Genomic DNA, 27,952 nt, shown 5'->3' with positions numbered 1-27,952 from the left:
GGGGAGGGGGCGAGGGGGGGGGGGAGGGGAGGGGAGGGGAGGGAGGGGAGGGGGAGGGGGAGGGGAGGGGGAGGGGGGCGAGGGGAGGGGGGCGAGGGAGGGGGGCGAGGGGGAGGGGGGCGAGGGGAGGGGGGCGAGGGGAGGGGAGGGGGGGCGAGGGGAGGGGAGGGGGGGCGAGGGGAGGGGAGGGGGGGCGAGGGGAGGGGAGGGGGGCGAGGGGAGGGGAGGGGGGCGAGGGGAGGGGAGGGGGGGCGAGGGGAGGGGAGGGAGGGGAGGGGGAGGGGGAGGGGGGGCGAGGGGGAGGGGGGCGAGGGGAGGGGGCGAGGGGGAGGGGGGCGAGGGGAGGGGGGGCGAGGGGAGGGGGGCGAGGGGAGGGGAGGGGAGGGGAGGGGGGGGGCGAGGGGAGGGGAGGGGGGGCGAGGGAGGCGAGGGGGGCGAGGGGAGGGGAGGGGGGGGAGGGGAGGGGAGGGGAGGGGGAGGGAGGGGAGGGGGGGGAGGGGGGGGAGGGGGGGAGGGGGGGAGGGAGGGGAGGGGAGGGGGGGAGGGAGGGGAGGGGGGGGGAGGGAGGGGAGGGGGGGGGAGGGAGGGGAGGGGGGGGAGGGAGGGGAGGGGGGGAGGGAGGGGAGGGGGGAGGAGGGGAGGGGGGAGGGAGGGGAGGGGGGGAGGGGAGGGGAGGGGGGGGGAGGGGAGGGGGGGGAGGGGGGAGGGGAGGGAGGGGAGGGGAGGGGGGGAGGGGAGGGGGGGGAGGGGAGGGAGGGGGGGGAGGGAGGGGAGGGGGGGAGGGAGGGGAGGGGAGGGGGAGGGAGGGGAGGGAGGGGGAGGGGAGGGGGAGGGGAGGGGAGGGAGGGAGGGGAGGGGGGGAGGCTGAGGGGAGGGGGGCTGAGGGGAGGGGAGGCGAGGGAAGGGGGCGAGGGGAGGGAGGGGAGGGGAGGGGGAGGGAGGGGAGGGGGGCTGAGGGGAGGGGAGGCGAGGGGAAGGGGGCGAGGGGAGGGGAGGGGGGCGAGGGGAAGGGGGCGAGGGGAGGGGAGGGGGGCGAGGGGAGGGGGGCGAGGGGAGGGGAGGGGGGAGGGAGGGGGCGAGGGGAGGGGGGCGAGGGGAGGGGGGCGAGGGGAGGGGGGGGCGAGGGGAGGGAGGGGGCGAGGGGAGGTGGGGGGCGAGGGGAGGGGGGGCGAGGGGAGGGGGGCGAGGGGAGGGGGGCGAGGGGAGGGGGGCGAGGGGGGGCGAGGGGAGGGGAGGGGGGCGAGGGGAGGGGAGGGGGGCGAGGGGAGGGGAGGGGGGCGAGGGGAGGGGAGGGGAGGGGGGCGAGGGGAGGGGAGGGGAGGGGGGCGAGGGGAGGGGGGCGAGGGGAGGGGGGCGAGGGGAGGGGGGCGAGGGGAGGGAGACTAGGGGAGGGGGGCGAGGGGAGGGGGGGCGAGGGGAGGGGGGGCGAGGGGAGGGGGGGCGAGGGGAGGGGGGGCGAGGTGAGGGGGAGGGGGGGGAGGGGGGCATGGGGAGGGGAGGGGGGCGAGAAGAGGGGGGCATGGGGAGGGGAGGGGAGGGGGGCGAGGGGAGGGGGGCATGGGGAGGGGAGGGGAGGGGAGGGGGGCGAGGGGAGGGGGGCATGGGGAGGGGAGGGGAGGGGAAGGGGGCGAGGGGAGGGGGAGGGGAGGGGAAGGGGGCGGGGGGAGGGGAAGGGAGCGGGGGGCGGGGGGAGGGTGGCGAGGGGAGGGAGACTAGGGGAGCGGGGGCGAGGGGAGGGGGGCGAGGGGAGGGGGGCGAGGGGAGGGGGGCGAGGGGAGGGGGGCGAGGGGAGGGGAGGAGGGGAGGGGAGGGGGGCGAGGGGAGGGAGGGGAGGGGGGGCGAGGGGAGGGGGGGCGAGGGGAGGGGGGGCGAGGGGGGGGGCGAGGGGAGGGGGGGCGAGGGGAGGGGGCGAGGGGAGGGGAGGGGGGCTGAGGGGAGGGGAGGCGAGGGGAAGGGGGCGAGGGGAGGGGAGGGGAGGGTAGGGGTGCGAGGGGAGGGGAGGGGTGCGAGGGGAGGGGAGGGGGACGAGGGGAGGGGAGGGGGGCGAGGGGAGGGGAGGGGGGCGAGGGGAGGGGAGGGGGGCGAGGGGAGGGGAGGGGGGCGAGGGGAGGGGGGCGAGGGGAGGGGAGGGGGGCGAGGGGAGGGAAGGGGGGCGAGGGGAGGGGAGGGGGGCGAGGGGAGGGGAGGGGGGCGAGGGGAGGGGGGCGAGGGGAGGGGAGGGGGGCGAGGGGAGGGAAGGGGGGCGAGGGGAGGGAGACTAGGGGAGGGGGGCGAGGGGAGGGGAGGGGGGCGAGGGGAGGGGAGGGGGGCGAGGGGAGGGGAGGGGGGCGAGGGGAGGGGAGGGGGTGAGGGGAGGGGAGGGGGGCGAGGGGAGGGGGGCGAGGGGAGGGAGACTAGGGGAGGGAGGGGAGGGGGGGGCGAGGGGAGGGGGCGAGGGGAGGGAGGGGAGGGGGGGAGGGGGCGAGGGGAGGGAGGGGAGGGGGGGCGAGGGGAGGGGGCGAGGGGAGGGGAGGGAGGGGAGGGGAGGGGGGCGAGGGGAGGGGTGGGGGCGAGGGGAGGGGTGGGGGCGAGGGGAGGGGTGGGGGCGAGGGGAGGGGGCGAGGGGAGGGGGGCGAGGGGAGGGGGGCGAGGGTAGTTGGGGGGAGGGCAGGGGGGCGAGGGGAGGGAGACTAGGGGAGGGGGCGAGGGGAGGGGGGGGCGAGGGGAAGGGGGCGAGGGGAGGGGTGCGAGGGGGGCGAGGGGAGGGAGGGGGGCGAGGGGAGGGAGACTAGGGGAGGGGGGCGAGGGGAGGGAGACTAGGGGAGGGGGTCGAGGGGAGGGGAGGGGGGCGAGGGGAGGGAGACTAGGGGAGGGGACGAGGGGAGGGGGGGCGAGGGGAGGGGGGCGAGGGGAGGGGGGGCGAGGGGAGGGGGGGCGAGGGGAGGGGGGCGAGGGGAGGGGGGGCGAGGGGAGGGGGGCGAGGGGAGGGGGGCGAGGGGAGGGGGCGAGGGGAGGGGAGGGGGGCTGAGGGGAGGCGGCGAGGGAAGGGGAGGGGTGCGAGGGGAGGGGAGGGGGGCGAGGGGAGGGGAGGGGGGCGAGGGGAGGGGAGGGGGGCGAGGGGAGGGGAGGGGGGCGAGGGGAGGGGGGCGAGGGGAGGGAGACTAGGGGAGGGAGGGGAGGGGGTGCGAGGGGAGGGGGCGAGGGGAGGGGATGGGGGAGAGGGGCGAGGGGAGGGGAGGGAGGGGAGGGGAGGGGGGAGGGGAGGGGGAGGGAGGGGAGGGGGGGGAGGGAGGGGAGGGGAGGGCGGGAGGGGAGGGAGGGGAGGGGGGGGAGGGAGGGGAGGGGAGGGAGGGGGGGGGGAGGGAGGGGAGGGGAGGGAGGGGGGGGGGAGGGAGGGGAGGGGAGGGAGGGGAGGGGGAGGGAGGGGAGGGAGGAGGGGAGGGAGGGGAGGGGGAGGGAGGGGAGGGGGGAGGGAGGGGAGGGAGGGGGGGCGAGGGGGGGGAGGGGGGGCGGGGGGAGGGGAGGGAGGGGAGGGGAGGGGAGGGGAGGGAGGGAGGGGAGGGGGGGGAGGCTGAGGGGAGGGGGGCTGAGGGGAGGGGAGGCGAGGGGAAGGGGGCGAGGGGAGGGAGGGGAGGGGAGGGGGAGGGAGGGGAGGGGGGCTGAGGGGAGGGGAGGCGAGGGGAAGGGGGCGAGGGGAGGGGGGCGAGGGGAGGGGAGGGGGGCGAGGGGAGGGGGGCGAGGGGAGGGGAGGGGGGCGAGGGGAGGGGGGCGAGGGGAGGGGAGGGGGCGAGGGGAGGTGGGGGGTGAGGGGAGGGGGGGCGAGGGGAGGGGGGCGAGGGGAGGGAGACGAGGGGAGGGGGGGCGAGGGGAGGGGGGCGAGGGGAGGGAGACGAGGGGAGGGGGGGCGAGGGGACGGGAGGGGGGCGAGGGGAGGGGAGGGGGGCGAGGGGAGGGGGGCGAGGGGAGGGGGGCGAGGGGAGGGGTGCGAGGGGAGGGGGGCGAGGGGAGGGGGGCGAGGGGAGGGAGACTAGGGGAGGGGGGCGAGGGGAGGGGGGGCGAGGGGAGGGGGGGCGAGGGGAGGGGGGGCGAGGGGAGGGGGAGGGGGGGGAGGGGGGCATGGGGAGGGGAGGGGGGCGAGAAGAGGGGGGCATGGGGAGGGGAGGGGAGGGGGGGCGAGGGGAGGGGGGCATGGGGAGGGGAGGGGAGGGGGGCGAGGGGAGGGGGGCATGGGGAGGGGAGGGGAGGGGAAGGGGGCGAGGGGAGGGGGAGGGGAGGGGAAGGGGGCGGGGGGAGGGGAAGGGAGCGGGGGGCGGGGGGAGGGGGGTGAGGGGAGGGAGACTAGGGGAGCGGGGGCGAGGGGAGGGGGGCGAGGGGAGGGGGGCGAGGGGAGGGGGGCGAGGGGAGGGGGGCGAGGGGAGGGGAGGAGGGGAGGGGAGGGGGGCGAGGGGAGGGAGGGGAGGGGGGGCGAGGGGAGGGGGGGCGAGGGGAGGGGGCGAGGGGAGGGGAGGGGGGCTGAGGGGAGGGGAGGCGAGGGGAAGGGGGCGAGGGGAGGGGAGGGGAGGGTAGGGGTGCGAGGGGAGGGGAGGGGTGCGAGGGGAGGGGAGGGGGACGAGGGGAGGGGAGGGGGGCGAGGGGAGGGGAGGGGGGCGAGGGGAGGGGAGGGGGGCGAGGGGAGGGGGGCGAGTGGAGGGGAGGGGGGCGAGGGGAGGGAAGGGGGGCGAGGGGAGGGAGACTAGGGGAGGGGGGCGAGGGGAGGGGAGGGGGGCGAGGGGAGGGGAGGGGGGCGAGGGGAGGGGAGGGGGAGGGAGGGGAGGGAGGGGGGGCGAGGGGGGGAGGGGGGGCGAGGGGAGGGAGGGGAGGGGGGCGAGGGGAGGGAGGGAGGGGGAGGGAGGGGAGGGGAGGGAGGGGAGGGGAGGGGGGGGAGGCTGAGGGGAGGGGGGCTGAGGGGAGGGGAGGCGAGGGGAAGGGGGCGAGGGGAGGGAGGGGAGGGGAGGGGGAGGGAGTGGAGGGGGGCTGAGGGGAGGGGAGGCGAGGGGAAGGGGCGAGGGGAGGGGAGGGGGCGAGGGGAGGGGAGGGGGGCGAGGGGAGGGGCGAGGGAGGGGAGGGGGGCGAGGGGAGGGGGCGAGGGGAGGGGAGGGGGGCGAGGGGAGGGGGGCGAGGGAGGGGAGGGGGGCGAGGGAGGGGGGCGAGGGAGGGGAGGGGGCGAGGGGAGGTGGGGGGCGAGGGGAGGGGGGGCGAGGGGAGGGGGGCGAGGGGAGGGAGACGAGGGGAGGGGGGGCGAGGGGAGGGGGGCGAGGGGAGGTAGACGAGGGGAGGGGGGGCGAGGGGAGGGGAGGGGGGCGAGGGGAGGGGAGGGGAGGGGGGCGAGGGGAGGGGGGGCGAGGGGAGGGGGGCGAGGGGAGGGGGGCGAGGGGAGGGAGACTAGGGGAGGGGGGCGAGGGGAGGGGGGGCGAGGGGAGGGGGGGTGAGGGGAGGGGGAGGGGGGGGAGGGGGGCATGGGGAGGGGAGGGGGGCGAGAAGAGGGGGGCATGGGGAGGGGAGGGGAGGGGGGCGAGGGGAGGGGGGCATGGGGAGGGGAGGGGAGGGGGGCGAGGGGAGGGGGGCATGGGGAGGGGAGGGGAGGGGAAGGGGGCGAGGGGAGGGGGAGGGGAGGGGAAGGGGGCGGGGGGAGGGGAAGGGAGCGGGGGGCGGGGGGAGGGGGGGCGAGGGGAGGGAGACTAGGGGAGCGGGGGCGAGGGGAGGGGGGCGAGGGGAGGGGGGCGAGGGGAGGGGCGCGAGGGGAGGGGGGCGAGGGGAGGGGAGGAGGGGAGGGGAGGGGGGCGAGGGGAGGGAGGGGAGGGGGGGCGAGGGAAGGGGGGGCGAGGGGAGGGGGGGCGAGGGGAGGGGGCGAGGGGAGGGGAGGGGGGCTGAGGGGAGGGGAGGCGAGGGGAAGGGGGCGAGGGGAGGGGAGGGGAGGGTAGGGGTGCGAGGGGAGGGGAGGGGTGCGAGGGGAGGGGAGGGGGACGAGGGGAGGGGAGGGGGGCGAGGGGAGGGGAGGGGGGCGAGGGGAGGGGAGGGGGGCGAGGGGAGGGGGGCGAGGGGAGGGGGGCGAGGGGAGGGGAGGGGGGCGAGGGGAGGGAAGGGGGGCGAGGGGAGGGAGACTAGGGGAGGGGGGCGAGGGGAGGGGAGGGGGGCGAGGGGAGGGGAGGGGGGCGAGGGGAGGGGAGGGGGGCGAGGGGAGGTGAGGGGGCGAGGGGAGGGGAGGGGGGGCGAGGGGAGGGGGGCGAGGGGAGGGAGACTAGGGGAGGGAGGGGAGGGGGGGCGAGGGGAGGGGGCGAGGGGAGGGAGGGGAGGGGGGAGGGGAGGGAGGGGAGGGGGGGAGGGGGCGAGGGGAGGGAGGGGAGGGGGGGGCGAGGGGAGGGGGCGAGGGGAGGGGAGGGAGGGGAGGGGAGGGGGGCGAGGGGAGGGGTGGGGGCGATGGGAGGGGTGGGGGCGAGGGGAGGGGGCGAGGGGAGGGGGCGAGGGGAGGGGGGCGAGGGTAGTTGGGGGGAGGGCAGGGGGGCGAGGGGAGGGAGACTAGGGGAGGGGGGCGAGGGGAGGGGGGGCGAGGGGAAGGGGGCGAGGGGAGGGGTGCGAGGGGGGCGAGGGGAGGGAGGGGGGCGAGGGGAGGGAGACTAGGGTAGGGGGGCGAGGGGAGGGAGACTAGGGGAGGGGGTCGAGGGGAGGGGAGGGGGGCGAGGGGAGGGAGACTAGGGGAGGGGACGAGGGGAGGGGGGGCGAGGGGAGGGGGGGCGAGGGGAGGGGGGGCGAGGGGAGGGGGGCGAGGGGAGGGGGGGCGAGGGGAGGGGGGCGAGGGGAGGGGGGCGAGGGAGGGGGGCGAGGGGAGGGGAGGGGGGCTGAGGGGAGGCGGCGAGGGGAGGGGAGGGGTGCGAGGGGAGGGGAGGGGGGCGAGGGGAGGGGAGGGGGGCGAGGGGAGGGGAGGGGGGCGAGGGGAGGGGAGGGGGGCGAGGGGAGGGGGGCGAGGGGAGGGAGACTAGGGGAGGGAGGGGAGGGGGTGCGAGGGGAGGGGGCGACGGGAGGGGAGGGGGGAGAGGGGCGAGGGGAGGGGAGGGGGGAGAGGGGCGAGGGGAGGGGAGGGAGGGGAGGGGAGGGGGGGGAGGGGGGCTGAGGGGAGGGGAGGCGAGGGGAAGGGGGCGAGGGGAGGGGAGGGGGGCGAGGGGAAGGGGGCGAGGGGAGGGGAGGGGGGCGAGGGGAGGGGGGCGAGGGGAGGGGAAGGGGGCGAGGGGAGGGGGGCGAGGGGAGGGGAGGGGGGCGAGGGGAGGGGAGGGGGCGAGGGGAGGTGGGGGGCGAGGGGAGGGGGGGCGAGGGGAGGGGGGCGAGGGGAGGGAGACGAGGGGAGGGGGGGCGAGGGGAGGGGGGCGAGGGGAGGGAGGCGAGGGGAGGGGGGGCGAGGGGACGGGAGGGGGGCGAGGGGAGGGGAGGGTGGCGAGGGGAGGGGGGCGAGGGGAGGGGAGGGGGGCGAGGGGAGGGGGGCGAGGGGAGGGGGGCGAGGGGAGGGGGGCGAGGGGAGGGGGGCGAGGGGAGGGAGACTAGGGGAGGGGGGCGAGGGGAGGGGGGGCGAGGGGAGGGGGGGCGAGGGGAGGGGGGGCGAGGGGAGGGGGAGGGGGGGGAGGGGGGCATGGGGAGGGGAGGGGGGCGAGAAGAGGGGGGCATGGGGAGGGGAGGGGAGGGGGGCGAGGGGAGGGGGGCATGGGGAGGGGAGGGGAGGGGGGCGAGGGGAGGGGGGCATGGGGAGGGGAGGGGAGGGGAAGGGGGCGAGGGGAGGGGGAGGGGAGGGGAAGGGGGCGGGGGGAGGGGAAGGGAGCGGGGGGCGGGGGGAGGGGAAGGGAGCGGGGGGCGGGGGGAGGGGGGCGAGGGGAGGGAGACTAGGGGAGCGGGGGCGAGGGGAGGGGGGCGAGGGGAGGGGGGCGAGGGGAGGGGGGCGAGGGGAGGGGAGGAGGGGAGGGGAGGGGAGGGGGGGCGAGGGGAGGGGGGGCGAGGGGAGGGGGGGCGAGGGGAGGGGGCGAGGGGAGGGGAGGGGGGCTGAGGGGAGGGGAGGCGAGGGGAAGGGGGCGAGGGGAGGGGAGGGAGGGTAGGGGTGCGAGGGGAGGGGAGGGGTGCGAGGGGAGGGGAGGGGGACGAGGGGAGGGGAGGGGGGCGAGGGGAGGGGAGGGGGGAGGGGGGCGAGGGGAGGGGAGGGGGGCGAGGGGAGGGGGGCGAGGGGAGGGGAGGGGGGCGAGGGGAGGGAAGGGGGGCGAGGGGAGGGAGACTAGGGGAGGGGGGCGAGGGGAGGGGAGGGGGGCGAGGGGAGGGGAGGGGGGCGAGGGGAGGGGGGCGAGGGGAGGGGAGGGGGGCGAGGGGAGGGGAGGGGGGCGAGGGGAGGGGGGCGAGGGGAGGGGAGGGGGCGAGGGGAGGGGAGGGGGGCGAGGGGAGGGGGGCGAGGGGAGGGAGACTAGGGGAGGGAGGGGAGGGGGGGCGAGGGGAGGGGGCGAGGGGAGGGAGGGGAGGGGGGAGGGGAGGGAGGGGAGGGGGGGAGGGGGCGAGGGGAGGGAGGGGAGGGGGGGCGAGGGGAGGGGGCGAGGGGAGGGGAGGGAGGGGAGGGGAGGGGGGCGAGGGGAGGGGTGGGGGCGAGGGGAGGGGGCGAGGGGAGGGGGGCGAGGGGAGGGGGGCGAGGGTAGTTGGGGGGAGGGCAGGGGGGCGAGGGGAGGGAGTCTAGGGGAGGGGGGCGAGGGGAGGGGGGGCGAGGGGAAGGGGGCGAGGGGAGGGGGGCGAGGGGAGGGAGGGGGGCGAGGGGAGGGAGACTAGGGGAGGGGGGCGAGGGGAGGGAGACTAGGGGAGGGGGTCGAGGGGAGGGGAGGGGGGCGAGGGGAGGGAGACTAGGGGAGGGGACGAGGGGAGGGGGGCGAGGGGAGGGGGGCGAGGGGAGGGGGGGCGAGGGGAGGGGGGGCGAGGGGAGGGGGGCGAGGGGAGGGGGGGCGAGGGGAGGGGGGCGAGGGGAGGGGGGCGAGGGGAGGGGGGCGAGGGGAGGGGAGGGGGGCTGAGGGGAGGCGGCGAGGGAAGGGGAGGGGTGCGAGGGGAGGGGAGGGGGGCGAGGGGAGGGGAGGGGGGCGAGGGGAGGGGAGGGGGGCGAGGGGAGGGGAGGGGGGCGAGGGGAGGGGGGCGAGGGGAGGGAGACTAGGGGAGGGAGGGGAGGGGGTGCGAGGGGAGGGGGCGAGGGGAGGGGAGGGGGGAGAGGGGCGAGGGGAGGGGAGGGAGGGGAGGGGAGGGGGGCGAGGGGAGGGGGGCGAGGGGAGGGGAGGGGGGCGAGGGGAGGGAGACTAGGGGAGGGAGGGGAGGGGGGGCGAGGGGAGGGTGCGAGGGGAGGGGGGCGAGGGGAGGGGGGCGAGGGGAGGGAGGGGGGCGAGGGGAGGGGGGCGAGGGGAGGGAGACTAGGGGAGGGGGGCGAGGGGAGGGGGGCGAGGGGAGGGAGACTAGGGGAGGGGGGCGAGGGGAGGGGAGGGGGGCGAGGGGAGGGGACGAGGGGAGGGGGGGCGAGGGGAGGGGGGCGAGGGGAGGGGAGGGGGGGCGAGGGGAGGGGGGCGAGGGGAGGGGGGCGAGGGGAGGGGAGGGGGGCGAGGGGAGGGGGGGCGAGGGGAGGGGAGGGGGTGCGAGGGGAGGGGAGGGGGGGCGAGGGGAGGGGGGGCGAGGGGAGGGGGGGCGAGGGGAGTGGGGGGCGAGGGGAGGGGGGGCGAGGGGAGGGGGTGGGCGAGGGGAGGGGGGCGAGGGGAGGGGGGGGCGAGGGGAGGGGGGCGAGGGGAGGGGGGCGAGGGGAGGGGGGGGCGAGGGGAGGGGGGGCGAGGGGAGGGGGGGGCGAGGGGAGGGGGGGGGCGAGGGGAGGGGGGCGAGGGGAGGGTAGGGGGGCTGAGGGGAGGCGGCGAGGGAAGGGGAGGGGGGCTGAGGGGAGGGGAGGGGGGTGAGGGGAGGGGGGTATGGGGAGGGGAGGGGGGTGAGGGGAGGGGGGTATGGGGAGGGGAGGGGGGGAGGGGGGAGGGGAGGGGGGAGGGGAGGGGAGGGGAGGGGGGGAGGGGAGGGGGCCGAGGGGAGGGGAGGGGAGGGGGGGAGGGGAGGGGGCCGAGGGGAGGGGAGGGGAGGGGGCCGAGGGGAGGGGAGGGGAGGGGGGGCGAGGGGAAGGAGGGGAGGGGGGTATGGGGAGGGGAGGGGAGGGGGGGCGAGGGGAAGGAGGGGAGGGGGGTATGGGGAGGGGAGGGGGGGAGGGGAGGGGGCCGAGGGGAGGGGAGGGGGCCGAGGGGAGGGGAGGGGGCCGAGGGGAGGGGGGGGGCCGAGGGGAGGGGAGGGGAGGGGGGGCGAGGGGAAGGAGGGGAGGGGAGGGGGGTATGGGGAGGGGAGGGGGCTGAGGGGAGGGGAGGGGAGGGGAGGGGGGGAGGGGAGGGGGCCGAGGGGAGGGGAGGGGGCCGAGGGGAGGGGAGGGGAGGGGAGGGAGGGCGAGGGGAAGGAGGGGAGGGGAGGGGTCGAGGGGAAGGAGAGGAGGGGGGCAAGTGCAGGGGAAGGGGGCGAGGGGAGGGGGGCAAGGGGAGGGGGGCGAGGTGAAGGGGGCGAGGGGAGGGGAGGGGGTCATGGGAGGGGGGCATGGGGAGGGGAGGGGGGGAGGGGAAGGGGGCGAGGGGAGGGGGGAGGGGAGGGGAGGGGAAGGGGGCGGGGGGCGGGAAGGGGAGGGGGGCGGGGGGCGGGAAGGGGAGGGGGGCGAGGGGAGGGGAGGGGGGTTGAGGGGAGGGGAAGGGGGCGGGGGGCGGGAAGGGGAGGGGGGCGGGGGGCGGGAAGGGGAGGGGGCCGAGGGGAGGGGAGGGGGGTTGAGGGGAGGGGAGGGGAAGGAGGGGAGGGGAGGGGGGGTGAGGGGAGGGGAAGGGGGCGAGGGGAGGGGAGGGGGGGTGAGGGGAGGGGAGGGGGTGAGGGGAGGGGAGGGGGGGTGAGGGGAGGGGAGGGGGGGTGAGGGGAGGGGAGGGGGGGCGAGGGGAGGGGTCGAGGGGAGGGGGGCGAGGGGAGGGGGGCTGAGGGGAGGGGAGGGGGGCTGAGGGGAAGGAGGGGAGGGGAGGGGGGTATGGGGAGGGGTGAGGGGAAGGAGGGGAGGGGAGGGGGGTATGGGGAGGGGAGGGGGGTGAGGGGAGGGGGCCGAGGGGAGGGGAGGGGAGAGGGGGAGGGGAGGGGAGGGGGCCGAGGGGAGGGGAGGGGGCCGAGGGGAGGGGAGGGAGGGCGAGGGGAAGGAGGGGAGGGGAGGGGGCGAGGGGAAGGAGAGGAGGGGGGCAAGTGGAGGGGAAGGGGGCGAGGGGAGGGGGGCAAGGGGAGGGGGGCGAGGGGAAGGGGGCGAGGGGAGGGGAGGGGGTCATGGGAGGGGGGCATGGGGAGGGGAGGGGAGGGGGGGAGGGGAGGGGAAGGGGGCGAGGGGAGGGGGGAGGGGAGGGGAAGGGGGCGGGGGGAGGGGAGGGGGGCGAGGGGAGGGGAGGGGGGTTGAGGGGAGGGGAGGGGAAGGGGGCGAGGGGAGGGGAGGGGGGGTGAGGGGAGGGGAAGGGGGCGAGGGGAGGGGAGGGGGGGTGAGGGGAGGGGAGGGGGGGCGAGGGGAGGGGGGGCGAGGGGAGGGGGGCGAGGGGAGGGGGGCGAGGGGAGGGGGGCTGAGGGGAGGGGAGGGGGGCTGAGGGGAGGGGAGGCGAGGGGAAGGGGGCGAGGGGAAGGGGAGAGGGGAGGGGAGGGGGGCGAGGGGAGGGGAGGGGGGCGAGGGGAGGGGAGGGGGGCGAGGGGAGGGGAGGGGGGCGAGGGGAGGGGGGCGAGGGGAGGGGAGGGGAGAGGGGGGAGGGGAGAGGGGAGGGGGGCGAGGGGAGGGGAGGGGGGCGAGGGGAGGGGAGGGGGGCGAGGGGAGGGGAGGGGGGCGAGGGGAGGGGAGGGGGGCGAGGGGAGGGGAGGGGGGCGAGGGGAGGGGAGGGGGGCGAGGGGAGGGGAGTGGGGCGAGGGGAGGGGAGGGGCGCGAGGCGAGGGGAGGGGAGGGGGGCGAGGGGAGGGGGGCGAGGGGAGGGGGGGCGAGGGGAGGGGGGGGGCGAGGGGAGGGGGGCGAGGGGAGGGGGGCGAGGGGAGGGGGGGGCGAGGGGAGGGGGGCGAGGGGAGGGGGGGGGCGAGGGGAGGGGGGCGAGGGGAGGGGGGGCGAGGGGAGGGGGCGAGGGGAGGGGGGGGCGAGGGGAGGGGGGCGAGGGGAGGGGGGGCGAGGGGAGGGGAGGGGGTCATGGGAGGGGGGCATGGGGAAGGGAGGGGAGGGGAGGGGAAGGGGGCGAGGGGAGGGGGGAGGGAAGGGGAGGGGGGCGAGGGGAGGGGAGGGGGTTGAGGGGAGGGGAGGGGAAGGGGGCGAGGTGAGGGGGGGTGAGGGGAGGGGAAGGGGGCGAGGGGAGGGGAGGGGGGGTGAGGGGAGGGGAGGGGGGGTGAGGGGAGGGGAGGGGGGGCGAGGGGAGGGGGGCGAGGGGAGGGGGGCGAGGGGAGGGGGGCTGAGGGGAGGGGAGGGGGGCTGAGGGGAGGGGAGGGGAGGGGGGGGCGAGGGGAAGGAGGGGAGGGGAGGGGGGTATGGGGAGGGGAGGGGGGTGAGGGGAGGGGGCGGAGGGGAGGGGAGAGGGGGAGGGGAGGGGGCCGAGGGGAGGGGAGGGGGCCGAGGGGAGGGGAGGGGAGGGAGTGCGAGGGGAAGGAGGGGAGGGGAGGGGCGAGGAGAAGGAGAGGAGGGGGGCAAGTGGAGGGGAAGGGGGCGAGGGGAGGGGGCAAGGGGAGGGGGGCGAGGGGAAGGGGGCGAGGGGAGGGGAGGGGGTCATGGGAGGGGGGCATGGGGAGGGGGGGAGGGGGGGGAGGGGAAGGGGGCGAGGGGAGGGGGAGGGGAGGGGAAGGGGGTGGGGGGAGGGAAGGGGAGGGAGGGGAGGGGGGTTGAGGGGAGGGGAGGGGAAGGGGGCGAGGGGAGGGGAGGGGGGGTGAGGGGAGGGGAAGGGGGCGAGGGGAGGGGAAGGGGGCGAGGGGAGGGGAGGGGGGGCGAGGGGAGGGGAGGGGGGGCGAGGGGAGGGGAGGGGGGGTGAGGGGAGGGGAAGGGGGCGAGGGGAGGGGAGGGTGGGTGAGGGGAGGGGAGGTGGGGCGAGGGGAGGGGGGCGAGGGGAGGGGGGCGAGGGGAGGGGGGCGAGGGGAGGGGGGCTGAGGGGAGGGGAGGCGAGGGGAAGGGGGCGAGGGGAAGGGGGCGAGGGGAAGGGGGCGAGGGGAGGGGAGGGGGGCGAGGGGAGGGGAGGGGCGCGAGGGGAGGGGAGGGGGGCGAGGGGAAGGGGGCGAGGGGAGGGGAGGGGGGCGAGGGGAGGGGAGGGGGGCGAGGGGAGGGGAGGGGGGCGAGGGGAGGGGAGGGGGGCGAGGGGAGGGGAGGGGGGCGAGGGGAGGGGGGCAAGGGGAGGGGAGGGGGGAGGGGAGGGGGGCGAGGGGAGGGGAGGGGGGCGAGGGGAGGGGAGGGGGCGAGGGGAGGGGAGGGGGGCGAGGGGAGGGAAGGGGAGGGGGGCGAGGGGAGGGGAGGGGGGCGAGGGGAGGGGAGGGGGGGCGAGGGGAGGGGAGGGGGGGCGAGCGGAGGGGAGGGGGCAAGGAGAGGGGAGGGGGGCGAGGGGAGGGGAGGGGGGCGAGGGGAGGGGAGGGGGGCGAGGGGAGGGGGGGCCGAGGGGAGGGGAGGGGAGGGGGGGCGAGGGGAAGGAGGGGAGGGGAGGGGGGTATGGGGAGGGGAGGGGGCTGAGGGGAGGGGAGGGGAGGGGAGGGGGGAGGGGAGGGGGCCGAGGGGAGGGGAGGGGGCCGAGGGGAGGGGAGGGGAGGGGAGGGAGGGCGAGGGGAAGGAGGGGAGGGGAGGGGTCGAGGGGAAGGAGAGGAGGGGGGCAAGTGCAGGGGAAGGGGGCGAGGGGAGGGGGGCAAGGGGAGGGGGGCGAGGTGAAGGGGGCGAGGGGAGGGGAGGGGGTCATGGGAGGGGGGCATGGGGAGGGGAGGGGGGGAGGGGAAGGGGGCGAGGGGAGGGGGGAGGGGAGGGGAGGGGAAGGGGGCGGGGGGCGGGAAGGGGAGGGGGGCGGGGGGCGGGAAGGGGAGGGGGGCGAGGGGAGGGGAGGGGGGTTGAGGGGAGGGGAAGGGGGCGGGGGGCGGGAAGGGGAGGGGGGCGGGGGGCGGGAAGGGGAGGGGGCCGAGGGGAGGGGAGGGGGGTTGAGGGGAGGGGAGGGGAAGGAGGGGAGGGGAGGGGGGGTGAGGGGAGGGGAAGGGGGCGAGGGGAGGGGAGGGGGGGTGAGGGGAGGGGAGGGGGTGAGGGGAGGGGAGGGGGGGTGAGGGGAGGGGAGGGGGGGTGAGGGGAGGGGAGGGGGGGCGAGGGGAGGGGTCGAGGGGAGGGGGGCGAGGGGAGGGGGGCTGAGGGGAGGGGAGGGGGGCTGAGGGGAAGGAGGGGAGGGGAGGGGGGTATGGGGAGGGGTGAGGGGAAGGAGGGGAGGGGAGGGGGGTATGGGGAGGGGAGGGGGGTGAGGGGAGGGGGCCGAGGGGAGGGGAGGGGAGAGGGGGAGGGGAGGGGAGGGGGCCGAGGGGAGGGGAGGGGGCCGAGGGGAGGGGAGGGAGGGCGAGGGGAAGGAGGGGAGGGGAGGGGGCGAGGGGAAGGAGAGGAGGGGGGCAAGTGGAGGGGAAGGGGGCGAGGGGAGGGGGGCAAGGGGCGGGGGGCGAGGGGAAGGGGGCGAGGGGAGGGGAGGGGGTCATGGGAGGGGGGCATGGGGAGGGGAGGGGAGGGGGGAGGGGAGGGGAAGGGGGCGAGGGGAGGGGGGAGGGGAGGGGAAGGGGGCGGGGGGAGGGGAGGGGGGCGAGGGGAGGGGAGGGGGGTTGAGGGGAGGGGAGGGGAAGGGGGCGAGGGGAGGGGAGGGGGGGTGAGGGGAGGGGAAGGGGGCGAGGGGAGGGGAGGGGGGGTGAGGGGAGGGGAGGGGGGGCGAGGGGAGGGGGGGCGAGGGGAGGGGGGCGAGGGGAGGGGGGCGAGGGGAGGGGGGCTGAGGGGAGGGGAGGGGGGCTGAGGGGAGGGGAGGCGAGGGGAAGGGGGCGAGGGGAAGGGGAGAGGGGAGGGGAGGGGGGCGAGGGGAGGGGAGGGGGGCGAGGGGAGGGGAGGGGGGCGAGGGGAGGGGAGGGGGGCGAGGGGAGGGGGGCGAGGGGAGGGGAGGGGAGAGGGGGGAGGGGAGAGGGGAGGGGGGCGAGGGGAGGGGAGGGGGGCGAGGGGAGGGGAGGGGGGCGAGGGGAGGGGGGCGAGGGGAGGGGAGGGGGGCGAGGGGAGGGGAGGGGGGCGAGGGGAGGGGAGGGGGGCGAGGGGAGGGGAGGGGAGGGGGGCGAGGGGAGGGGAGGGGGGCGAGGGGAGGGGAGGGGGGCGAGGGGAGGGGAGGGGGGCGAGGGGAGGGGGGCGAGGGGAGGGGAGTGGGGCGAGGGGAGGGGAGGGGCGCGAGGCGAGGGGAGGGGAGGGGGGCGAGGGGAGGGGGGCGAGGGGAGGGGGGGCGAGGGGAGGGGGGGGCGAGGGGAGGGGGGCGAGGGGAGGGGGGGGCGAGGGGAGGGGGGCGAGGGGAGGGGGGGCGAGGGGAGGGGGCGAGGGGAGGGGGGGGCGAGGGGAGGGGGGCGAGGGGAGGGGGGGCGAGGGGAGGGGAGGGGGTCATGGGAGGGGGGCATGGGGAAGGGAGGGGAGGGGGGGAGGGGAGGGGAGGGGAAGGGGGCGAGGGGAGGGGGGAGGGAAGGGGAGGGGGGCGAGGGGAGGGGAGGGGGTTGAGGGGAGGGGAGGGGAAGGGGGCGAGGTGAGGGGGGGTGAGGGGAGGGGAAGGGGGCGAGGGGAGGGGAGGGGGGGTGAGGGGAGGGGAGGGGGGGTGAGGGGAGGGGAGTGGGGGCGAGGGGAGGGGGGCGAGGGGAGGGGGGCGAGGGGAGGGGGGCTGAGGGGAGGGGAGGGGGGCTGAGGGGAGGGGAGGGGAGGGGGGGGGCGAGGGGAAGGAGGGGAGGGGAGGGGGGTATGGGGAGGGGAGGGGGGTGAGGGGAGGGGGCGGAGGGGAGGGGAGAGGGGGAGGGGAGGGGGCCGAGGGGAGGGGAGGGGGCCGAGGGGAGGGGAGGGGAGGGAGTGCGAGGGGAAGGAGGGGAGGGGAGGGGCGAGGAGAAGGAGAGGAGGGGGGCAAGTGGAGGGGAAGGGGGCGAGGGGAGGGGGCAAGGGGAGGGGGGCGAGGGGAAGGGGGCGAGGGGAGGGGAGGGGGTCATGGGAGGGGGGCATGGGGAGGGGGGGAGGGGGGGGAGGGGAAGGGGGCGAGGGGAGGGGGAGGGGAGGGGAAGGGGGTGGGGGGAGGGAAGGGGAGGGAGGGGAGGGGGGTTGAGGGGAGGGGAGGGGAAGGGGGCGAGGGGAGGGGAGGGGGGGTGAGGGGAGGGGAAGGGGGCGAGGGGAGGGGAAGGGGGCGAGGGGAGGGGAGGGGGGGCGAGGGGAGGGGAGGGGGGGCGAGGGGAGGGGAGGGGGGGTGAGGGGAGGGGAAGGGGGCGAGGGGAGGGGAGGGTGGGTGAGGGGAGGGGGAGGGGGGGCGAGGGGAGGGGGGCGAGGGGAGGGGGGCGAGGGGAGGGGGGCGAGGGGAGGGGGGCTGAGGGGAGGGGAGGCGAGGGGAAGGGGGCGAGGGGAAGGGGGCGAGGGGAGGGGAGGGGGGCGAGGGGAGGGGAGGGGCGCGAGGGGAGGGGAGGGGGGCGAGGGGAAGGGGGCGAGGGGAGGGGAGGGGGGCGAGGGGAGGGGAGGGGGGCGAGGGGAGGGGAGGGGGGCGAGGGGAGGGGAGGGGGGCGAGGGGAGGGGAGGGGGGCGAGGGGAGGGGGGCAAGGGGAGGGGAGGGGGGAGGGGAGGGGGGCGAGGGGAGGGGAGGGGGGCGAGGGGAGGGGAGGGGGGCGAGGGGAGGGGAGGGGGGCGAGGGGAGGGAAGGGGAGGGGGGCGAGGGGAGGGGAGGGGGGCGAGGGGAGGGGAGGGGGGGCGAGGGGAGGGGAGGGGGGGCGAGCGGAGGGGAGGGGGCAAGGAGAGGGGAGGGGGGCGAGGGGAGGGGAGGGGGGCGAGGGGAGGGGAGGGGGGCGAGGGGAGGGGAGGGGGGCGAGGGGAGGGGAGGGGGGCGAGGGGAGGGGAGTGGGGCGAGGGGAGGGGAGGGGCGCGGGGCGAGGGGAGGGGAGGGGGGCGAGGGGAGGGGGGGCGAGGGGAGGGGGGGGCGAGGGGAGGGGGGGCGAGGGGAGGGGAGGGGGGGCGAGGGGAGGGGGGGGCGAGGGGAGGGGGGGCGAGGGGAGGGGGGGGCGAGGGGAGGGGGGGCGAGGGGAGGGGGGGGCGAGGGGAGGGGGGGGCGAGGGGAGGGGAGGGGGGGCGAGGGGAGGGGAGGGGGGGCGAGGGGAGGGGAGGTGGGAGGTGGGGCGAGGGGAGGGGGGGGCGAGGGGAGGGGGGCAAGGGGAGGGGAGGGGGGGGCGAGGGGAGGGGAGGGGAGGGGAGGGGGGGGGCAAGGGGAGGGCGAGGGGAGGGGGGGGCGAGGGGAGGGGGGTGAGGGGAGGGGGGCTGAGGGGAGGGGAGGCGAGGGGAAGGGGGCGAGGGGAGGGGAGGGGGGCGAGGGGAGGGGAGGGGAGGGGAGGTGGGCGAGGGGAGGGGAGGGGAGGGGAGGGGGGCGAGGGGAGGGGGGCGAGGGGAGGGGGCGAGGGGAGGGGGGCGAGGGGAGGGGGGCGAGGGGAGGGGGGCGAGGGGAGGGGAGGGGGGCGAGGGGTGGGGGGCGAGGGGAGGGGGGGGCGAGGGGAGGGGGGCGAGGGGAGGGGTGGCGAGGGGAGGGGGGGCGAGGAGGGGGGGGCGAGGAGGGGGGGTGAGGGGGGGGGGCGAGGGGAGGGGGGCGAGGGGAGGGGGCGAGGGGAGGGGAGGGGGGCTGAGGGGAGGGGGCGAGGGGGGGGCGAGGAGGGGGGGCGAGGAGGGGGGGGTGAGGGGGGGGGCGAGGGGAGGGGGGCGAGGGGAGGGGGCGAGGGGAGGGGAGGGGGGCTGAGGGGAGGGGAGGGGGGCTGAGGGGAGGGGGGTGAGTGGAGGGGGGTATGGGGAGGGGGGTGAGGGGAGGGGGCCGAGGGGAGGGGGGTATGGGGAGGGGGGTGAGGGGAGGGGGGCCGAGGGGAGGGGAGGGGAGGGGGGGGAGGGGAGGGGGCCGAGGGGAGGGGAGGGGAGGGGGGGCGAGGGGAAGGAGGGGAGGGGAGGGGGGCGAGGGGAAGGAGGGGAGAGGGCAAGGGGAGGGGAAGGGGGCGAGGGGAGGGGGGCGAGGGGAGGGGGGTGAGGGGAGGGGGCCGAGGGGAGGGGAGGGGAGGGGGGGGGAGGGGAGGGGGCCGAGGGGAGGGGAGGGGAGGGGGGCGAGGGGAAGGAGGGGAGGGGAGGGGGGCGAGGGGAAGGAGGGGAGAGGGCAAGGGGAGGGGAAGGGGGCGAGGGGAGGGGGGCGAGGGGAGGGGGGCAAGGGGAGGGGGGCGAGGGGAGGGGGGCGAGGGGAGGGGGCAAGTGGAGGGGGGCGAGGGGAAGGGTGCGAGGGGAGGGGGGCGAGGGGAGGAGGGCGAGGGGAGGGGGGCAAGTGGAGGGGGGCGAGGGGAAGGGTGCGAGGGGAGGGGTGCGAGGGGAGGGGGGCGAGGGGAGGGGGGCAAGGGCAGGGGAGGGGGGCAAGGGGAGGGGGGCAAGTGGAGGGGGTCGAGGGGAGGGGAAGGGGGCGAGGGGAGGGGAAGGGGGCGAGGGGAGGGGAAGGGGGCGAGGGGAGCGGAAGGGGGCGAGGGGAGGGGAAGGGGGCGAGGGGAGGGGAAGGGGGCGAGGGGAGGGGAAGGGGGCGAGGGGAGGGGAAGGGGGCGAGGGGAGGGGAAGGGGGCGAGGGGAGGGGAAGGGGGTGAGGGGAGGGGGGTCGAGGGGAGGGGGCGAGGGGAGGGGAGGGGGTGAGGGGAGGGAGACTAGGGGAGGGGGCGAGGGGAAGGGGGCGAGGGGAGGGGAGGGGGCGAGGGGAGGGGGCGAGGGGAGGGGGCGAGGGGAGGGAGACTAGGGGAGGGGGCGAGGGGAGGGGAGGGGAGGGGAGGGGGCGAGGGGAGGGGGCGAGGGGAAGGGGCGAGGGGAAGGGGGCGAGGGGAAGGGGGTGAGGGGAGGAGGGTGAGGGGAGGTGGGTGAGAGGAGGGGGGCGAGGGGAGGGGGGTGAGGGGAGGGGGGTGAGGGGAGGGGAAGGGGGCGAGGGGAGGGGGGCGAGGGGAGGGGGGTGAGGGGAGGGGGGCGAGGGGAGGGGGGCGGGGGGTGTGGGGAGGGAGGGAGGGGACGGGAAGGGGGCGAGGGGAGGGGTGGGGGGCGAGGGGAGGGGTGGGGGGCGAGGGGAGGGGTGGGGGGCGAGGGGAGGGGTGGGGGGCGAGGGGAGGGGTGGGGGGCGAGGGGAGGGGAGGGGGGCGAGGGGAGGGGAGGGGGGCGAGGGGAGGGGGGCGACGAGGTGAGGGGAGGGGGGCGAGGGGTGGGGAAGGGGGCGAGGGGAGGGGAAGGGGGCGAGGGGAGGGGAAGGGGGCGAGGGGAGGGGAAGGGGGCGAGGGGAGGGGAAGGGGGCGAGGGGAGGGGAAGGGGGCGAGGGGAGGGGGAGGGGAAGGGGGCGAGGGGAGGGGAAGGGGGCGAGGGGAGGGGAGGGGGGGCGAGGGGAGGGGAGGGGGGGCGAGGGGAGGGGAGGGGGGGGCGAGGGAGGGGAGGGGGCGAGGGGAGGGAGACTAGGGGAGGGGGCGAGGGGAGGGGGCGAGGGGAGGGGGCGAGGGGAGGGAGACTAGGGGAGGGGGCGAGGGGAGGGGGCGAGGGAAAGGGGGCGAGGGGAAGGGGGCGAGGGGAAGGGGGCGAGGGGAAGGGGGCGAGGGGAGGGGAGGGGGAGGGGGGAGGGGGGAGGGGAGGGGGAGGGGAGGGGGGAGGGGAGGGGAGGGGAGGGGGGAGGGGAGGGGAGGGGGGGAGGGGAGGGGAGGGGAGGGGGGAGGGGAGGGGAGGGGTGAGGGGAGGGGAGGGGGGAGGGGAGGGGAGGGGGGAGGGGGAGGGGAGGGGGGAGGGGGGCGAGGGGAGGGGAGGGGGCGAGGGGAAGGGGGCGGGGGTGAGGGGAGGGGAGGGAGGGAGGGGACGGGAAGGGGGGCGAGGGGAGGGGAGGTGGGCGAGGGGAGGGGGGCGAGGGGAGGGGGGGGCGAGGGGAGGGGGGCGACGAGGTGAGGGGAGGGGGGCGAGGGGATGGGGGCGAGGGGAGGGGGGCGAGGCGAGGGGAGGGGAGGGGGCGAGTGGAGGGGAGGGGGGCATGAGGAGGGGACGGGTGTGAGGAGGGGAGGGGTGGGGCATGGGGAGGGGGGATTAGGAGGGGAGGGGGGGCTTAAGATGGGAGAGGAGGGGGCATGAAGAGTGGAGGGGGGATGAAGATGGGAGGGGAGGGGGGATGAAGAGGGGAGGGGAGGGGAGGGGGGATGAAGATGGGAAGGGGGGATGAAGATGGGAGGGGGGATGAAGATGGGAGGGGGTATGGGAGGGGGATGGGGAGGGGAGGGGGATGAAGATGGGAGGGGAGGGGGATGAAGATGGGAGGGGGATGGGAGGGGGATGGGGAGGGGAGGGGGATGAAGATGGGAGGGGAGGGGAGGGGGGATGAAGATGGGAGGGGAGGGGGGATGAAGATGGGAAGGGGGATGAAGAGAAGATGGGAGGGGAGGGGGTGATGAAGACGGGAGGGGGGATGAAGATGGGATGGGAGGGGAGGGGGGGATGAAGACGGGAGGGGGGGATGAAGATGGCAGGGGAGGGGAGGGGAGGGGGGGTGAAAATGGGGGGTGGGATGAAGATGGGGGGTGGGATGAAAATGGGAGGGGGGGATAAAGATGCGAGGGGAGGGGAGAATGAAGATGGGAGGGGGGATTAAGATGGGAGGGGAGGAGAGGGGGGGATGGGGGCTTAAGATGGGAGAGGAGGGGGCATGAAGAGTGGAGGGGGGATGAAGAGGGGAGGGGAGGGGGGATGAAGACGGGAGGGGGGATGAAGAGGGGAGGGAGGGATGAAGATGGGAGGGGGGGATGAAGATGGGAGGGGAGAGGGGATGAAGATGGGAGGGGGTATGGGGAGGGGAGGATGAAGATGGGAGGGGAGGGGGATGAAGATGGGAGGGGGATGGGAGGGGGATGGGGAGGGGAGGGGGATGAAGATGGGAGGGGAGGGGAGGGGGGATGAAGATGGGAGGGGAGGGGGGATGAAGATGGGAAGGGGGATGAAGAGAAGATGGGAGGGGAGGGGGGGATGAAGACGGGAGGGGGGATGAAGATGGGATGGGAGGGGAGGGGGGGATGAAGACGGGAGGGGGGGATGAAGATGGCAGGGGAGGGGAGGGGAGGGGGGGTGAAAATGGGGGGTGGGATGAAGATGGGGGGTGGGATGAAAATGGGAGGGGGGGATAAAGATGCGAGGGGAGGGGAGAATGAAGATGGGAGGGGGGATTAAGATGGGAGGGGAGGAGAGGGGGGGATGGGGGATGGAGAGGGGAGGGGAGGATGAAGAGGGGAGGGGAGGATGAAGAGGGGAGGGGAGGGGGGATGAAGACGGGAGGGGGGATGAAGAGGGGAGGGAGGGATGAAGATGGGAGGGGGGGGATGAAGATGGGAGGGGAGAGGGGATGAAGATGGGAGGGGAGGGGGGATGAAGATGGGAGAGGAGGGGGGATGAAGATGGGAGGGGAGGGGGATGAGGAGGGGAGGGAGATGAGGGGGGGAGGGGATGGGGCTGAGGAGGGGAGAGGCGGGGGTGAGGAAGGGAGGGGAGGGGGATGAGGAGGGGAGGGGGATGAGGAGGGGAGGGGGATGGGGAGGGGGTTGGGGAGGGGAGGGTGATGGGGAGGGGAGGGGGATGAGGAGGGGAGGTGGATGAGGAGGGGAGGGGAAGTGGATGGGGAGGGGGATGAGGATGGGAGGGGAGGTGGATGAGGAGGGATGGGGAGGGGGATGAGGAAGAGAGGAGAGGGGGATGAGGAGGGGAGGGGAGGGGGATGAGGAGGGGAGGGTGTTGGGGAGGGGAGGGGAGGGGATGAGGAGGGGAGGGGATGAGGAGGGGAGGGGAGGGGGGATGAGGAGAGGGGAGGGGGGATGAGGAGGGGAGGGTAGGGGGTGAGGAGGGGTGGGGGATGAGATGGGGAGGGGAGGGGAGGGAGGGGGAATGAGGAGGGGAGGGGGAATGACCAGGGCGGAGAAATGAAGAGGGGAGGGGGAATGAGGAGGGGAGGGGGAATGAGGAGCGGAGGGGGAATGAGGAGCGGAGGGGGAATGAGGAGGGGAGGGGGAATGAGGAGTGGAGGGGGATTGAGGAGCGGAGGGGGAATGAGGAGGGGAGGGGGAATGAGGAGGGAATGAGGAGCGCAGGGGGAATGAGGAGCGGAGGGGGAATGAGGAGCGGAGGGGGAATGGGGAGGGGAATGTGGAATGATGAGGGGGAGGGGGAATGACGACCAGGGAGGAGCAATGAGGAGGGGAGGGGGAATGAAGAGCGGAGGGGGAATGAGGAGCGGAGGGGGGATGAGGAGTGGAGGGGGAATGAGGAGGGGAGGGGAATGAGGAGAGGGAATGAGGATCAGGGCGGAGAAATGAGGAGGGGAGGGGGAATGAGGAGGGGAGGGGGAATGTGGAGGGAATGAGGAGGGGAGGGGGAATGAGGAGCGGAGGGGGAATGAGGAGCGGAGGGGGAATGAGGAGTGGAGGGAGAATGAGGAGGGGAGGGAAATGTGGAATAAAGAGGGGGAAGGGGATGAGGATAGGAAGGGAGGGGGAATGAGGGATTTGAACAAATGGTAAATATTTTGCTGCCATTGTGCTTTGAGGCTGAGGGATTGCTGCTCTCAGTATAACCTGCCTGCCATAAATTTTAAATTTCCCCCTCAAAAGTCCAGTTCGTTGCGATGACACTGCCATCCACTGGAGAAAATAGGAATATCAGATATAGACATAGAACATACAGTGCAGAAGGAGGCCATTCGGTGCATTGAGTCTGCACCGACCCACTTAAGCCCTCACTTCCACCGATCCCCGTAACCCAATAACCCCTCCTATCCTTTTTGGTCACTAAGGGCAATTAATCATGGCCAATCCACCTAACCTGCATGTCATTGGACTGTGGGAGGAAACCGGACCACCCGGAGGAAACCCACGCAGACACAGGGAGAACATGCATACTCCGCACAGACACTGACCCAGCAGGGAATCGAACCTGGGACCCTGGCGCTGTGAAGCTACAGTGCTAGCCACATGTGCTACCGTGCTGTGCAGATGTGACTACTCCTCATGGACCTTTAGTGACAGAGGCACCATGCTCCCTGTTTTTTTTGGTATATTGTCATGTGAGAGTACCTTTAAGAAATGGGTGTTTATAAATGGGTGTGTATATAAATATCTGTAGTGAGAGTACCTTTAAGAAATGGGTGTTTATAAATGGGTGTGTATATAAATATCTGTAGTGAGAGTACCTTTAAGAAATGGGTGTTTATTACTGCAGTGATGTCAGAGAATGGGTGGAGCTGGGCTGTCTGGCAGCTTTTGACTTTCGTTTTAGGCTGTTTTGCTGCAGGGTGTGTTTTAGTTTCATTTTCAGAGCTGGATAGCTGCAGTCACAGCCAGAAGGTGTATGAATCTCTCTCTGTAATCTAAAAACTGTAAATCAATCCTTTGGTGATTTAAAACTAATAACTGCTCTCAGTAGTGACTTTAACCTGATGTGCTTCTGTTAAAAGTTTTTTTTAAGTCTTCTGGATGTTAAAAGGACAGCTTAAGCATTACTTAGTGTTGTATTCTTTGGAGTTGTATTTGAATTGATGGTTGCTAAGATATTCACTGTATGGTTTAAAAAGGTTAATTGCATTCATAGAATAAACATTGTTTTGCTTTAAAAAATACTTTTCCATTTCTGCTGTACCACACCGGTAGAGTGGGCTGTGTGCTCCCCATAACACAATCTATTAAAAGTTGTGGTCAGGTGAACTCCATGATACACTTTGGGGTTCTCTAAACCCTGGCCCATAACAACGTATCAATGATTTGGACTTGATGTGGGGACACCATTCAGAAGTTGCAAAGATCGGCCTTGTCGTTAACAATGGAGATTGATGGCAGAAGGACTTGGGGAAACAGATTTGAAATTTTGGACAAGAGATGCAGGGGCTCTATGAGGAGGAACTCTTTAGCATGGCGAGTTGCATCTAAACTGGAGAGGCATAAATATCCTGGCCGCGAGGTTTGCTTGTGTCACACGGAAGGGTTTAAACTCGTATGGCAGGGAGGTGGGCACTGGAGCAGTAGGTCAGAAGGTGAAAGCATTAAGAGAGAACGAGGGAATAGGACCAGTAAGGCTCTGAGGCAGAGCAGACAGGGAGACGTTGCTGGACACAGCAGGTCTGGTGGCCTGAAGTGCATATGTTTTAATGCAAGAAGTATTACGGGTAAGGCAGATGAACTTAGAGCTTGGATTAGTACTTGGAACTATGATGTTGTTGCCATGACAGAGACCTGGTTGAGGGAAGGACAGGATTGGCAGCTAAACAGCCCAGGATTTAGATGTTTCAGGCGGGATAGAGGGGGATGTAAGAGGGGGATGTAAAAGGGGTGGCGGAGTTACGCTACTGGTTAGGGAGAATATCACAGCTGTACTAGAGGAGGACACCTCAGAGAGCAGTGAGGCTATATGGGTAGAGATCAGGAATAAGAAGGGTGCAGTCACAATGTTGGGGGTTTACTACAGGCCTCCCGACAGCCAGCGGGAGATAGAGGAGCAGATAGGTAGACAGATTTTGGAAAAGAGTAAAAACAACAGGGTTGTGGTGATGGGAGATTTCAACTTCCCCAATATTGACAGGGACTCACCTAGGGAAAGGATTGGCCCACTGATGGATAGGCAAGGGAATCTATGTGTGGAGCCAGAGGAAATGGGCGAGGTACTAAATGAATACTTTGCATCACTATTCACCAAAGAGAAGGAATTGGTGGATGTTGAGTCGGGAGAAGGGTGTGTTGATAGCCTGGGTCACATTGAGATCCAAGAAGATGAGGTGTTGGGCGTCTTGAAAAATATTAAGGTAGATAAGTCCCCAGGGCCTGATGGGATCTACCCCAGCATACTGAAGGAGGCTAGAGAGGAAATTGCTGAGGCCTTGACAGAAATCTTTGGATCCTCACTGTCTTCAGGTGATGTCCCGGAGGACTGGAGAATAGCCAATGTTGTTTCTTTGTTTAAGAAGGGGAGCAAGGATAATCCAGGGAACTACAGGCCGGTGAGCTTTACGTCAGTGGTAGGGAAATTACTGGAGAGAATTCTTCGAGACAGGATCTACTCCCATTTGGAAGCAAATGGACGTATTAGTAAGAGGCAGCATGGTTTTGTGAAGGGGAGGTCGTGTCTCACTAACTTGATAGAATTTTTCAAAGAGGTCACAAAGATGATTGATGCAGGTGGGGCAGTGGATGTTGTCTATATTGACTTCAGTAAGGCCTTTGACAAGGTCCCTCATGGTAGACTGGTACAAAAGGTGAAGTCACACGGGATCAGGGGTGAGCTGGCAAGGTGGATACAGAACTGGCTAGGTCATAGAAGGCAGAGAGTAGCAATGGAAGGATGCTTTTCTAAATGGAGGGCTGTGGCTAGTGGTGTTCCACAGGGATCAGTGCTGGGACTTTTGCTGTTTGTAGTATATATAAATGATTTGGAGGAAACTGTAACTGGTCTGATTAGTAAGTTTGCAGTTGACACAAAGGTTGGTGGAATTGCGGATAGCGATGAGGACTATCAAAGGATACAGCAGGATTTAGATTGTTTGGAGACTTGGGCGGAGAGATGGCAGATGGAGTTTAATCCGGACAAATGTGAGGTAATGCATTTTGGAAGGTCTAATGCAGGTAGGGAATATACAGTGAATGGTAGAACCCTCAAGAGTATTGAAAGTCAAAGAGATCTAGGAGTACAGGTCCACAGGTCACTGAAAGGGGCAACACAGGTGGAGAAGGTAGTCAAGAAGGCATACGACATGCTTGCCTTCATTGGCCGGGGCATTGAGTATAAGAATTGGCAAGTCATGTTGCAGCTGTACAGAACCTTAGTTAGGCCACACTTGGAGTATAGTGTTCAATTCTGGTCGCCACACTACCAGAAGGATGTGGAGGCTTTAGAGAGGGTGCAGAAGAGATTTACCAGGATGTTGCCTGGTATGGAGGGCATTAGCTATGAGGAGCGGTTGAATAAACTCAGTTTGTTCTCCACTGGAACGACGGAGGTTGAGGGGCGACCTGATAGAGGTCTACAAAATTATGAAGGGCATAGACAGAGTGGATAGTCAGAGGCTTTTCCCCAGGATAGAGGGGTCAATTACTTGGGGGCATAGGTTTAAGGTGCGAGGGACAAGGTTTAGAGTAGATGTACAAGGCACGTTTTTTTACACAGAGGATAGTGGGTGCCTGGAACTCGCTGCCGGAGGAGGTGGTGGAAGCAGGGACGATAGTGACATTTAAGGGGCATCTTGCCAAATACATAAATAGGATGGGAATAGAGGGATGCGGACCCAGGAAGTGTAGAAGATTGTAGTTTAGTCGGGCAGCATGGTCGGCACAGGCTTGGAGGGCCGAAGGGCCTGTTCCTGTGCTGTACATTTCTTTGTTCTTTGTTGTTTGTTTGTTTAACCCGAGAAAGCAGAGATGACGGGTGGGATTTTCCACGATTGATCAGTCTGCAGCATTTGGCAAGACCTTTGGAAAAGGCTGCCAAGGCAAGGGGGCACTGGGTAGCGTCCCTGCCTCTGAACCAGACCCTCTGGTTTCCACTCCCAATCCACAACTTGTTAACCATGTGAGGTGCAATTGTAACACAGGTTGAGTGTCAACCTGCAATATCTTTCCAACACGCCTGTGGCAGATGGAAGTCTGCCCTGTGCACCGCTAGTGGCGAATTGTAGCAAGAGTAACAACAGCCAAGGCAAAGGAATGCTGGGGTTGGACACAGGGAAATATAGCGAAACAAGGCCTGGCAATGCACCTCCACAGATTCCTGAAGGTGGCTAGTCAAGCAGATAAGGTGGTCAGGAATGTAGATGTCATCCTGTCCTTTATGAGCCCAGACATAGAATATAAGAGCTGGGAGGGTATGCGGGAAGTGTATAGAACATTAGTTAGGTCACAGCTGGAGTATTCTGTGCAGTTCTGATCACGACACTATAGAAATAGATGATTGCACGAGAGAAGGTACAGAAGAAATTTACGAGGATGTTGCCCTGACTGGAGAATTTTAGTTACAAGGAAAGGTTGGATTGGCAAGGGTTATTTTATCTGAAACAAGAGGCTGAGGTGAGACTTAATTGAGTGTGTAAATTTATCAGGCTGCATTCCTCTTAGTCGATAGGTCCATAAACAGAGGGCATAGATTCAGGGTGAGAGGTAGGAGGTTCAGAGGAGATTTGGGGAGATATATTTTTACTCAGAGGCTGGTGGGAATCTGGGACACACTGCCTGAAAGAGTGGAGAGACGAAAATCTTCATAATACTTAAAAACGTCAATATCCATTGAAGTACACAACCTAAAAGAACACAATAGCTGGAAAGTAAGCATAGATTGGATGGCTTCCTGTCGACTAGTGGGCGTAAGGGGCCGAATGGCCTTCTTCTCGGCTGTAAATCTCTACAATCCCACAGTCAGAATGTTTCATTTGATGGATGTAGTTTGTGAAATGACTGCTATTTGTTCTTTGGCTGTGGGCCCCACAGACAAAAGCACGGACAAGACCCTAACTGCCCTTTCCTGCTGTATTGCACATTATTCTTCTGCCTCCTCCTTCCCATGTCGGCCATGTGCAAACTTGCCAAAATATCTTTTGTCAATAACAAGCAGGACAAATCCAAATATTCTCTCCATCATCTGTCAAGTGACAGAAGTGGT

At 73.4% G+C, this 27,952-nt stretch overlaps 1 protein-coding gene across 1 annotated transcript in view; it reads right to left on the bottom strand.

Moving 5' to 3' along the window:
• kcp (kielin cysteine rich BMP regulator) overlaps nt 1–27,952 on the bottom strand; it is a 76,179-nt gene that overhangs the window by 47,754 nt on the left and 473 nt on the right. The window lies entirely within an intron of this gene.

This window comes from Scyliorhinus torazame, chromosome 13 (genome assembly GCF_047496885.1).
Source record: "Scyliorhinus torazame isolate Kashiwa2021f chromosome 13, sScyTor2.1, whole genome shotgun sequence".
NCBI lineage: Eukaryota > Metazoa > Chordata > Chondrichthyes > Carcharhiniformes > Scyliorhinidae > Scyliorhinus > Scyliorhinus torazame.
The sequence above is the reverse complement of the archived record's forward strand: the minus strand, read 5'-3'. Positions and strand labels throughout refer to the sequence as shown.